Raw genomic sequence first — 12,112 nt, forward strand, 5'->3', positions numbered from 1 at the left:
CTACACTGTACGTCTCGCATTTCCTTTATGTTGATGGACGTTGCCATTAATCATTTATATTATTGACCACATATTACTTCAGAAAGACTGGGATTATCTTTTATACTCAGTCATGTTACTAACTTGTTGCCAGTTGACCTGATTAATTGTGAGATGTTCAACTTTTAAAGTCTTTCGTTGACACTTTTTTGAAACGTGTTGCTGGCATCAAATTCAAAATGGGCATCATTTTCCAAAAACAATATATTTTATAAGTTATCTTTGTGCTATTTTCAGTTAAATATGGGCTTTGATGTTTTGCACATCATCACATTTTGTTTTTATTTACATTTCATGTCGTGTGCGTCTTTATTTGGAGACAGGGTTGTAATTTGTTCCCTCTTTTCCCTGTTCAGGGTCACAGGAGGACTTCAGTCTGTCCCATCATACGATTGGAATGATAATATGTGATTAACGTAACTTAACAAAATAACCAAATGAAAAATAACAAAAAAAAAATCATATGTTTTCTGTCAATGTCTTAAAGGTGTTTTATTTATAAATGTAAATTTGACAATTTGCCAATGAAATCAATCTGTCAAAGTCTGTATTGTTGAGAAGCAAAAAAGAAAATGAAGCAGCACTACTTCTGCCTCTAATCTGAATAAACTGATTCCCTAATCAGTAAAATATGAAACTCCCATAAAACTACATTAATTTAATAAGTCAGTAAAGGCAGGTTTGGACCCAAGAGCAAAAACAACAGACCAGGCAGTAAGATGTTTTTTTAACTTGTCTAAAAAATTGGCAGGAGTCATGAAATCAGTCAGGTAAACAAAGAACGACAGACTTCACCAGGCAGGCACAAGGTAAAGAGCCAGGGATATAAGTCCCAGGCAGGAAATGCTGCTGACAGGTGAGTGAGTCAGTGTAGCAGGGAGACGAGCAGACTGAGAGAAAATAATGACCAGAATCAAGTTGGGTGTTGTGACTTTTTATCAGTTTGTTTCTGTAGATCTGCATTTACTAGTATTCTTTTAGCAGTTACACTTCCTGGAGCACACACAAAAACAAAAGTAACAGATTACATGATGTTTATTTAGACAACAAAAGTTCAAATTCAATCAGAGCCAGAAAACATTTTGATTCTCTGAGAGTAAAGTGTTTACAAACTGAAATTACATCATCAAGACTGAAATAACTCTTCAGACCGAACCCAGAAACTACTGATGATTATAAAAAGGTTAAAGAATCCCACAACAGGAAGCAACGTGTTGGTATAGTTATAGTAGAGATTTGACATGTTATATTGTGAGAGTTTAATTAACCTCAAACAGTCTGAAAGTAAAAGTTGGAACAATAAACTTACATTCAGACATGACAGATTTTGATATCAGAGGTTTCAGCATCACCAGCTGCACCAATACCGAAATATGGGAAGAGTTTCTCAGTGAAAGTGTCTCTGTGAGTGCAGATGTGAGTCATGTCTTCAGGGTTGTAGAAGGACACCTTCCTCTTGTCATAGTCCAGCTGGACTCTGATCCTCTGGAGACTCTTCTTCACTCTGACAGTCTTACCATCTCCATCAGTGTATTTTCCACTGCGATGCCTTAAACACCAGAATCCATATTTTGGTGAGACAAATGTCTCTCCCTTCCTGTCAACTGACTCTTTAGCCAAACCTACAATCCAGACAGGATGGTCTCCCACCTCCACCTCCCAGCTGTGTTTCCCTGAGCTGAAGCCCTCAGAGCCCAGAACTTCTACACACTTAGTGAATCTCTCTGGATTGTCAGGAAGCTGCTGCTTTGTGTCTCCCTGTCTCACACTGGTCAGATCATCAGACAGATAGAGCCAGCAGTTTGCAGTGTTTGGGTCCAGAATGACAGGACTGAAGTGGACCTTGTCCTTCATCTTCTCCCAGACTCTGAAGGACAGGTTGCCCAGGTGTTTGGCCACATCTATCAGCGCTCCTGAGAGCAGCTGTGGATCTGACAGTGAGCGCTGGACTCTGGCTCTGGTCTGAGTGGCTTTATAACTGCTGAGGAATGGCACGCTGGGTTTCTGCAGCTCTTCTTCAACAGCAGAGATCCTGTCTGACAGAGAGGACATCTGCTCCTGAATCTTCTTCATCTCTCTGCTCACAGTCTTCCTCCTTCTGCTCCTCTTCCTCCCTCAGAGCTGCCAGTCTGGACTCCTCTTCCTCTTTCAGGAACTGGTGGAGCTTGTTGAACTCTGCTCTGATCTGCCTCTCTGTGGACAACAGCTGCTTCTTGGACTGTTGAATCACTTCATTGTATGTTTCCTCCACTTGTTTGTATTTGTCCCTCTTGTCCTGCAGAGACTCTAAGTCAGATTTCAGCTGCTCCTTCAGGTCCCGGACTGCTTGTTCTACAGGAACCACCTTGTGACTCTGGTGGAGAGAAAACTCACAGACAGGACACACAGCTCTCTGCTCGTCTTTACAGAACCAATGTGGGAGGTCTGTATGTTTTTCACACAAGGCCTCCACCTTCTCTTCTTTTTCTGTCTCAGATGATCCAGTTTTCTGTCTCCCAGCAAAGGAGTCAGCCAGTTCCTTCAGTGTAAAGTTCACAAATAGATCATCCTTTGATGATTTTCTTTTACAAATGGGACAGTTTTTGTTTCCAGCTTGTTCCCAGAATTTCTGCAGGCAGCTTGAACAGAAGCTGTGGTTGCAGCTCAGAGACACAGGATCTCTGAAAGTCTCTGAACACACGTGGCAGTTCAGGTGACTTTCAACAAGAGTTATTTTCTTAGCCATTTGATACTGAAGTTATTTTTCCACAGACTCACAGAGTGAACGTCTCTTCCCTTGATTGTTTCAAATACTCCAAACGTGTGTTTTCCAGCAGAGATCTCTCACCCTGTGATGGCGTCTCAGCTCTGTTCAACAATGTCCAAATCTACTGTCAGTTTAACTTTCACACTCTCAGTCTATGATCTCTCCTCTGTCACGGGCTGAATGAACAGCAGGAAGTGTTGCCATGTCATCTTCTCACCAGCAGATGGCGCAGTCAGGATGTCTGTCAGAGTCAGTACAGGACAGTTTCCATGTACAGGTGTCTGTAGGAAGACAAACACGAAACGAAAATTGGGTAAAAAAATTGTCTGTAATTTTCTTTCAAATGCTCAAAAAATGCAAAACTGTGTTCATTGAATCCAGTTGAAATGCATTTATTAATTTAGCTGACTCTTTTATCCAAAGCGACTTACAATTGCTATACATGTCAGAGGTCTCACGCCTCTGGAACAACTAGGGGTTAAGTGTCTTGCTCAGGGACACATTGGTGGATGGGTCACAGTGGGGGATTGAATCAAGGTTTCTCACACCAAAGGCATAGTCTTAGCCATTGCGCAATCGCCACCCGCCAATATATATAAATAAATAAACTGAATATAGAACAACCTGTTAACATGAAAGCAACGGAAAGCTTTTGCTAAAATTTCAAATCATTTCAACTTGTTCTCATCCCTCAGTGTAAGCCTCTGTAAAATTCACAGGGCAAATATTTTAAACACCATTAACTATTATTAGCCTATTATTTTTGTAAACACTGTTACAGTAAATGTACAAATAATAATCATGATACAAAATCCAGAAAATAAAAGTCTTTCAGTCGAGGTCTATTTGTTTTTGTTTGTTCTGGCACATTTTCTCTGCCTTTCGTTCAGTTATTCTCTTTACCATTTTACCTACATTAAGAATCACACGTCATGCATTAGTCAGTTAAATCCAGAGGTGGAAACAGTCCAAAAAATATTCTACTTAAGTAAGAGTATGATTACTTTGATGAACATTTACTTAAGTACAAGTGTAAATGACGAAGAATAAGGTTTTAAATGTTTGCTGTAATGCTTTGTCTTTATTTTTAGTTTCCTGTTTAACCGGAAGTTTATTGTGAAAGGACACTATACACGTGTAAGAAACGGAAATTAAAAAGAGAACAAGGGAAAATAGTACCGAAGCTGTAAGGGCACCTAGAGAGAAAAAGAGAAAGAGAAGTGTTAAAATGAATGGGGAGAGTAAGATAAAAGTACTTTAGCAGCAGTCCGGCTACAAGGTATGTTTACTGCTATAGTTTGTGTCTGAGTAAATTTAAGTGTATTGTGTGAAAATTTCTAACTTTCCGGTTATATGTTAAGCTAATCCCTTGTCTGTAAGACATCCTGCATGTCTTATTTTCTGTCTGTAAATTTCTGTTTAGCTCTTACATTGCTCACTGCAAGGAAGTTCAATAAAAGACAAGAGACCATCAGCCAAGGCTGACCTTTTTTCGACTGGATAGCTACAGTAAGAGCTTGACCATCTCCACCATGCTGCACAATGTGGGCTGAAGGACGGCGCACACCGCGGACAGCAGGTGGCAGAAGTATGTCGGAAACCAGAATGGAGGACACGCAGGCTTCTTTTGTGAGTCCTAAAGATGTCAATGAACATTGACAAAAAGAAATTCATGAGTGTAAAGGCTTTCTTCAAAATGCTACTGAAAATCCAAAACAGGATATTGAGGAAACAATCAAGTGTAAGGAGAAAATATTGGCTGATCTACAGTATAAAGTCCAAAGCACTGCTGATGTACTTCGCCGTTCTGAACGCATCAAGATGCAAACAGAAAAAAAATGCTTGCTTATCAAAGGGAAGAAGTAAGTAAAAGGGAGAAAAGACTCACCAGTTTATATGAAAGGTGGAAAATCCAAGCCTGTGAGGCAAGAGAAAAGCTAAAGTCTGACATAACTGAAGTACAATTGTCATCACTTGCAGACATTTTGGAGAAAGGACAGGATGACATTATGAAAGTCTACACCGAAATAAGAGATCATGTTGCACAAACACCTGAAAAATGGATGCATGTGAAGCAGTAACGGGTGACATGCACTCTCCATTTATGGTTCCACTGCTGTGCAGTCAAATATTTCACATCATTCCATCACCTCATACATCGCATCGACCCGAGCCGATGAAGTGGCAGAGTTTGCCGCAAAGGAGGCCAAGTACAAGATTGTGCAAGATGAAAGAAATCGAATGGAAAGGATAAAAGCTCTAGAAAACCAGCACAAAAAAGAACTGGAACAAGAAAGATCTGAGCTAGATGGTCTACAGGCTGAAAAGGAAATGGAGGCAACTCGAGCCAGATTTGAAGCCTACAGCAGAGAAATTACACAGATGGGTGGCATGCAGTCAGTTAAGGATGAACAGGTGAGCCCAGATATCTCATCCCCATGCAACACACCTATCTAACACAGCCATGTCTTCACCCCCTGATATTGCTCAGCTAGCACAAGCTGTTCAGGACAGTATTACAATGAACAGACTTCCCATGCCAGAGCCAACAGTGTTCAGTGGTGAGCCGATCCCCTTTATTGAATGGAAAGCTTCCTTCATATCACTGATAGACAAAAGGGGCATTTCTGCCGCTGATAAACTGTTTTTATCTGAAGAAGTACATCAGTGGCCCAGCTCGTAAATGCTTAGAAGGCACCTTTTTCAGAAATGATGAAGAAGTTTACCAGGATGCTTGGAAAAAACTCAATCAGCGATACGGCCAGGCTTTCGTTGTCCAAAGAGCATTTAGAGAGAAGCTATCAAGATGGCCAGAAATACAGTCTAAAGATGCTGAAGGACTAAGAAGCTTTGCAGATTTCATAAATGCTTGCTTGCCAGCCGTGTGTAAAGGGCCTGGAGATACTGAACGATTGTGCGGAAAATCAGAAAATGTTACAGAAACTGCCTGAGTGGGCAGCAGCCAGATGGAACCCGCCATGTCACAAAGGCCCTGATGGAATCTAAGGACTTTCCCAGTTTCAGTGATTTTGCCTCCTCCTTAATGTTGGAGGCCGAAGTCGCTTGTAATCCAGTCACCTACATTTATGCACTTCACTCTTTGGAGTCACACAGAGACAAATTGAATCCAAGAGACATCAAGAGGAACGAGGCAAGTGTCTTCAGCACAGGAACAGCTGTACACTGCATTAAGCAAACGTGGGATCTCACTGTATCTTATGCCAAAACATCCATCCACTCCACGAGTGTCCAAACCTTATAAAAAGGTCACTGGCTGACAGAAGGACATATGTTAAGGACAATAAACTGCGTTATGGCTGTTTGAAACAAGGTCACAGTGTGAAAGATTGCCGACGTCGCCTCCTCTGTGACACCTGTACAAGGGGGCATCCAACCTGCCTTCAGGATTACAATTACACCAAGGATGCAAAAGGAGAAAAACAGAGTAGGGAACATGCAGCACAAAACACATTGGAGACAACAGCTGCCACGTCACTGAATGTTGCCAGGGAAGGACAATCTGCTGCAACCTCAATGATCGTTCCAGTGCAAACCCACAAAAAGAAAAACTTGTCTATGCTTTGTTAGACACCCAAAGTGACACTGCTTTGATTGATGAAGAAGTGAGTCGTGAACTGCAAGTAGACGCTTGTTCAGTGAAACTAAAACCAACCACCATGTTGGGAGACGAAGCGATTGTAAGCAGCAAAAAGGTGTCGGGTCTCTAATACTTCTTGGCAATAAATCTTTTACCATTAGAAAACCTATTTGTCCCTTTTATGTCCCCAGGGGAACAACTCCAGCGGATTTAATTCCCACTTTTCTTGCGTCAGTGGAATTATTGGACATTTTGGTGAAGGGCCCTCTCGCTGTCGTTCGCTGCCGGGGACTCCGCACACCACTACTGGCAATATTTCTGTCCAACATGCGCTCACTGTGCAACAAACTGGACGAACTTCAGCTTCTGGTGGGAAAAACAGAGACTTTTATTCATCTTCTGTTCAGTGCTTCACAGAGACGTGGCTGTCTGAACTGATACCGGACTCCGCGCTGCCAACTGTACAGAGTGGACCGCGACACAGAACTCTCCAGCAAAACAAAAGGTGGAGGCGTCTGTTTTCATTTTAACAATGGCTGGTGTACCGATATGACAGTGATTCAGCAGAACTGTTCTCCTAATCTGGAATTTCTTATCATGAACTGTAAACCGTTTTACTCCCCCCGTGAGTTTGCTTCATTCGCTCTGGTTGGTGTTTACATCTCGCCGCACGCTGGCCGACCGGATACTGTGTGTGGAGCAGACAAACCCGGACTCCCTTGTTATTGTTCTCGGTGACTTTAACAGGGGAAATCTCACCCAAGAACTCCCCAAATACAGACAGTTAATAAAGTGTCCAACCAGAGAGGGGAACACTTTGGGTCACTGCTACACCACATTTAGAGGTGCCTATCACGCCGTCACACGCACTCCAGTGGGACACTCTGATTATGTGATGGTCCATCTGATTCCAAAAACCCTGGTTTACAGCTAAGCTCAGAGCGCTAAGGTTGGAAAAAGAGGAGACATTTAGGAGTGGTGACAGGGCCGGGTGCAGGGCATCAAAGTACGGGTTTAGCAGGGAGGTGCAAGAAGCTAAATGACTGTACTCAGAGAGACTAAGTTCTCTGCAAACGACGCCACTTCTGTCTGGAGGGGGTTCAGCTAGATCATTAACTATAAACCCAAAGTCCTCCATTCCATAAACGATTCTCGCCTGGCAAAGAGTCAATCGGACTCCATCCCCCGAGACTCCTCCGCTCAGCTTCAGCCTCAGTCCACCACATCTTCCCCTCGCTCCTCAGAGCTGGCCAGCTCCACCCCCTCCCCTCCTCTCTCCATCATAGAGAGAGATGTCAACGGTCTTTTCAGGAGGCAGAAACCCCGCAAAGCAGCTGGGCGGACTCTGTCTCCCCATCCACCCTGAGGCACTGTGCTGATCAGCTGTCACATTTTTAACACCTCACTGGAGACATGCCTTGTGCCAGCCTGCTTCAAAGCCTCCACCATCATCCCTGTCCCCAAGAAACCAAGGACCACTGGACTAAACGACTACAGACCCGTCACCCTGACCTCTGCGGTTATGAAGTCCTTTGAACGCCTTGTGTTGTCCCACCTTAAATCCATTACAGACCCTCTCCTTGGAGAGGAAGCAACACGTGAAGCTGGGAAAACATGTCTCTGATTCCAGGACCATCAGCACCGGTTCCCCTCTAGGCTGCGTTCTTTCCCCCCCTTCTCTTCTCCCTGTACACCAACAGCTGCACCTCCAGTCACCAGTCTGTCAAGCTCCTGAAGTTTGTGGACGACACCACCCTCATTGGGTTTCTCTCTGGTGGGGATGAGTCCGCCTACAGGTAGGAGATCGACCATCTGGTGACCTGGTGCAGCCAGAACAGTCTGGAGCTCAACGCTCTGAAGACAGTGGAGATGGTCGAGGACTTCAGAAAGAGCACAGCCCCACCCTCCCCCATCATCCTGTGTGACCCCCCAGTCACCACTGTGGACTCCTTCCGCTTCCTGGGCACCATCATCTCCCAGGACCTCAAGTGGGAGCTGAACATCACCTCCCTCACCGAGAAGGCCCAGCAGAGGATGTACTTCCTGTGGCAGCTGAAGAAGTTCACTTCTACACCGCCATCACTGAGTCCATCCTCACCTCCTCCATCACCATCTGGTACGCTGCTGCCACCGCCAGGGACAAGGGCAGGCTGCAGCGCATCATTCGCTCCGCAGAGAAAGTGATTGGCTGCAATCTTCCTTCTCTTCTGGACCTGTACGCCTCCAGGACTCTGAGGCAAGCAGGAAAGATTGCAGCTGACTCCTCCCACCACGGACACAAACGGTTTCAGACTCTCCCCTCTGGCAGGAGGCTGCGGTCCATCAGGACCAAAACCTCTCGCCACAAAAACAGTTTCTTCCCGTTTGCAACTAGCCTCATCAACAAGGCCCGGGTCCCCCACTGACACTCCCCCCATGGAAATGATGCAAATGTCTCTGCACATGTAAATATTGTTTCATCTCGTGTCATGCACAGACCTGGCACGTTGCACATATTTGTTGTTGATTGTTGATCTTTGTTGTTGTATATTTGTATGTTGTCAGTTTATATATTTATATGTACACAATATTCTCTTGCGTTACTTTTGCACAGCACAGACCCAGAATAATGTACATGTATATATCTGCAACGTTGTTCTTCCATTCCATATTTATATATTTCTACATTTATTTATGTTGACTGTATGTTTGTCTACGTGTAGCTTTTTAACGTGTCATTTCACATCTTGGACTGCATTGACTTATATTGTGCATAAACGGTGAGCCATTTTACATCTACTATCACAGGTAAAAACATCAGGAGTGGGATATAAATAATCATAAAAGTCCAACACTAAGGTGGTGGAGTTGGTGGACAGTGAGTTTGTCCCTGACCCAGGAGACCAACATTCGCTGTCTTTCATGTGAAAGAAAAATTAAATAATAAGACAACTTAAGTTATGTAACTCACGTAAGTTACGTTACATTGGTACAATGCTACATTGTGTTAGCTACGTTGTAACGTTAGCCATGTTAGGTAAATACACGCCATCCCATGATATCTGGGCGGCTGTGGCTCAGGAGGTTGAGCGGGTCGCCCGTTAATCGGAAGGTCGGCGGTTTAATCCCCGGCTCCTCCAGGGTGCATGTCGAAGTGTCCTTGGGCAAGATACTGAACCCTGAATAGTCCCTGGTATGAATGTGTGTGAATGTTAGTTTCTGGTTGAATGGTGAAAGCGATGTAGTGTAAAAGCGCTTTGAGTGGTCAAAAAGACTAGAAAGTTGCTCAGGGGCGTGCGACCTCTGACATATATAGCAATTTTAAGTTGCTTTGGATGAAAGCGTCAGCTAAATGAATGAATGTAAATGCATATCACATTGTGCTGTGGAGGCAGCCAATATGGTTGTGTTTTACTGTCAAGAAGAATTGTTGCTACAAAGAATTAAGAAATATTCTACCAAACACAAATTTTCTTACTTTTTGTGCATATATATGGACAGTTAACTCTGACTTTATTTAATTAAAGTCATATAACTTTATATATATAAATTTCAGCTTTGATTTCCTGTTTTATCCTCTTTACACTGGCTCCCACTATATTTTAGAACAGATTTGAGGATTTTACGGATTACATTTAAGGCCTCTTAATGGCCTTAATATAAAATCCTGACTGCTGATGTTAAGTTAAATGATCTGTTCTCCTTCTGAACTTTACCAACAGACTGCATTTACTGTTTCTATGAAGTTTTAGTTGAGTTCACTCACCTGCTGAAAGTCTTGATCTTATTCACTCAGTATGTAAAACACCTACATGTTCTTCCTCATATCTAAATGATGATTGTGACTATCTTTCACCAGATCATCTAACGAACTGAAGGATGACTCTTCTTTTTTACAGAAATACAATTAGAAACTCTAACACTGAAACACTAAACAATAATACATGTTGGTCCTGTAGAACTGAGAAAGAGGAAAACTGTTCTGTTTAACCAGTGAACTCTGAAATGTTTAATCCTGTTTTATCCTCTTTACACTGGCTCCCAGTATGTTTTAGAACAGATTTAAAAGTTTTACTGATTACTTTAAAGGCTCTTCATGATCCTCGGGTAAAAGTCTGTTTTCTGTTCCAGAGGCTGAAAACTAAAGTAAACAGAGTGTTTACTGACCGAGGACCTCAGGACGGATTTTGAAAAAACTATTAAATTAAATTAAACTCAGAAACCAGCTGGAATCATCGTTTCAGATCAAAGTACAGAAAATGTGACTGTTTGATAGCTGTATATTTCTGCTGAACACCTGAACACATTTTCCTGAAGTCACAGTTAATTATCTGAAACTGACGGTGTGTCAGATCATATTTCTGTCTCTCAGTATTTATGTTTTATATGAATATATGAAGTTTTAGTCGAGTTCACTCACCTGCTGAAAGTCTTGCTGTCTTCACACCGAGACGATTAAAGTGAAAGTAAAACAGGTTCAAGAAAAAAAGCAAGATGTCAGAACAGATCACATGATCAGATGTTTCTAGATATTTCAGAAAGGACAAAAGAAACGTGTTTTTACATGTGAATGAGTCTCAAAGGGAAAACTGTATTTAATGTTAATGTAACCACTTTGAGTGAAATTATCCAAATCACTATTATTATTATTATTATATCATCATCTGCAGCTTCTTATATGTAAAAATTATTGATTTTTTATACTCATCTCTAAACATATTTTAAATAGTGAGAAATGAATTTAGACCTCAAACTAATTTTCAACATGTTTATTTCTTTGATGTGGAGTTCAGCTTTTCTTCACACAGTATGTTTTTATATTAAGTCCTGTAGTATCTGAAGTGGGTGAGGCCTGAAAAACAACATGCCAGGTAAATAAATACCTACATGTTCTTCCTCATACCTGAAATAACGACTGATTATGTTTCATCAGCTGAAGAACTCAAACACATTTCCATGAAAGCTTGACCGACGGCTCAGAGGAAGATTCACATTAAAGTGGTGGAACATGAAGTCTGTGTGCAGGAGGTCTCTCTTTATCACAACAATAAAAACTCTCTCTCATTGTAAACACTGTGCAAATGTTGTTTTTCCTTCAGCTCCTGTAGTTGCACAGAGACAAAAACGTGTAAAAATTTGTTCTGGAGATGAACGTTGTTTCAAACATCGAACCAGGCAGGCAGATGATAAAGTGTCCATATCTTACATCATTATACATTATTAAATTCCTGACAGTCTGCCCATGACATATTTCAAATCATACAAGCACACAACAAACACATAAGAGGTGCAGATACTTTTAACAGAAACCTGCCAAAATCAGGAACATCTGGTCTCAAAATGATGCAGATAATCTAGTCCATGCATTTGCTACTTACTGCAATCCTTTATTATCAGGCTGCTTGAATAAGTCCGAATCTTCAGCTGATCCAGAACGCTGCAGCACGTCTTCTGACAGGAACCAGGAAAAGAAATCACATTTCTCCTGTTTTAGCTTCTCTGCACTGGCTGCCTGTAAAATCCAGATGTTACGTCCTAAGGTCTAGGGTTAACCTGGACGCAGCACGAGGTGAGACTCCCCACCCTTCCCACTCCCAAGCAAGGCCAGAAAAAAAGGGAACTACACATTAGCGGTTTTATTTTACTCAGACGAGCAGTGCCCAAAACACTCTATGTACCCTAAAACCTCCCTAAACCAAAACAAGTGTAAAGAAAAGACAAAGCTCTAGACCAGACTTCTAACACTAAAA

At 42.2% G+C, this 12,112-nt stretch overlaps 1 pseudogene; it reads right to left on the bottom strand.

The window, feature by feature from the left end:
• Window positions 1–957: 957 nt before the first annotated feature.
• LOC119891572 lies at window positions 958–11,531 on the bottom strand (annotated as a pseudogene).
• Between the last annotated feature and the right edge of the window lie 581 nt (window positions 11,532–12,112).

Source organism: Micropterus salmoides, unplaced genomic scaffold (genome assembly GCF_014851395.1).
Source record: "Micropterus salmoides isolate LMB-PRFRI ecotype aquatic unplaced genomic scaffold, ASM1485139v1 Ms_hic_scaffold_7, whole genome shotgun sequence".
Classification (NCBI taxonomy): Eukaryota; Metazoa; Chordata; class Actinopteri; order Centrarchiformes; family Centrarchidae; genus Micropterus; species Micropterus salmoides.